At 61.6% G+C, this 890-nt stretch overlaps 1 protein-coding gene across 1 annotated transcript in view; it reads right to left on the bottom strand.

The window, feature by feature from the left end:
* Window positions 1-278, bottom strand: part of TGIF1 (TGFB induced factor homeobox 1) — a 6,733-nt gene extending 6,455 nt beyond the window's left edge. Inside the window, exon 1 of the mRNA XM_006761857.2 lies at window positions 140-278. The gene's annotated coding sequence lies outside the window, so the exon portion shown is untranslated. The remainder of the gene's footprint in view (window positions 1-139) is intronic.
* Between the last annotated feature and the right edge of the window lie 612 nt (window positions 279-890).

The following is an 890-nucleotide window of genomic DNA, read 5'->3' on the forward strand; positions in this document are numbered from 1 at the left end:
CTTCCCCAGCGACTAACTTCTGTTTTGAGCCACTTCGCATAAATCACAACAGAAAAGCCCACGACGGAACATTTCGGGGTACCCCCCTCCCCGCCAGGGGCTCAAAAGTTCACTTCGAGAGGGAGCGAACATTTCTGACCTTTCGTGGTGGCAGGCCTTTTTTTTCCCCCTTCTTCTTCTATCTCGTGTGTGTTTTGTTTTTAAGCCAGACTGCCGGCAAGTTTTAGTTGTACGGCTTCCAGAACGTTTCGTGGAAACAATGACAGCCTCGCTCTGCACTTACAACCAAGCCTGCTTGTCGGACGCGGGCTCGTCCCGGGTGTGTGTGTGTGTGTGTGTGTGTGTGTGTGTGTGTGTGTGTGTGTGTTGCCTGCCCGCGGCCCTAACTCTCCATCCCGCCCCGCACTCTCCGTGGGAAAACCTGGAGCGGCCGGGAATGTCCCAGACCCGCTTCCCGGCGTTTCCCACTCCCAAGGGCGACCCGGGGGCCGGAGCCGCATTCCTTTTGATTGTGAAAACACCCCCATCCCCCGAGAAGAGAGTGCCCGGGCCCAGCTGGGGGGGGGGGGCGGAGGGAGTGGGAACCCCGGAATCCAAGCCCAACTTTCAGACAAAGGCGCTCCTGGCTGCCGCCGGTCGCGACGGGAAAAGCGGGGCGCGGGGGGGTACCCCTGGAGTAGGGCCCTCACAACCCCCCGCCCCGGGGAACCCGCGAGAAGCCACGCGGCGACTCGGGAAGCGTGGGGCGTGGGCTGAGACAATGAAAGTTGGAGGCGCACAAACAAGGCGGCGAGCGTGTTTTTTTGACAACGTGCCAGCAGCGGGGAGAGGCCCGTCTCCCCACCACCGCCCCTCGTGCTGTGTCTAGAAGGAGCGCGGCCACTGCCGTT

Source organism: Myotis davidii, unplaced genomic scaffold (genome assembly GCF_000327345.1).
Source record: "Myotis davidii unplaced genomic scaffold, ASM32734v1 scaffold96, whole genome shotgun sequence".
Taxonomy (NCBI): Eukaryota; Metazoa; Chordata; class Mammalia; order Chiroptera; family Vespertilionidae; genus Myotis; species Myotis davidii.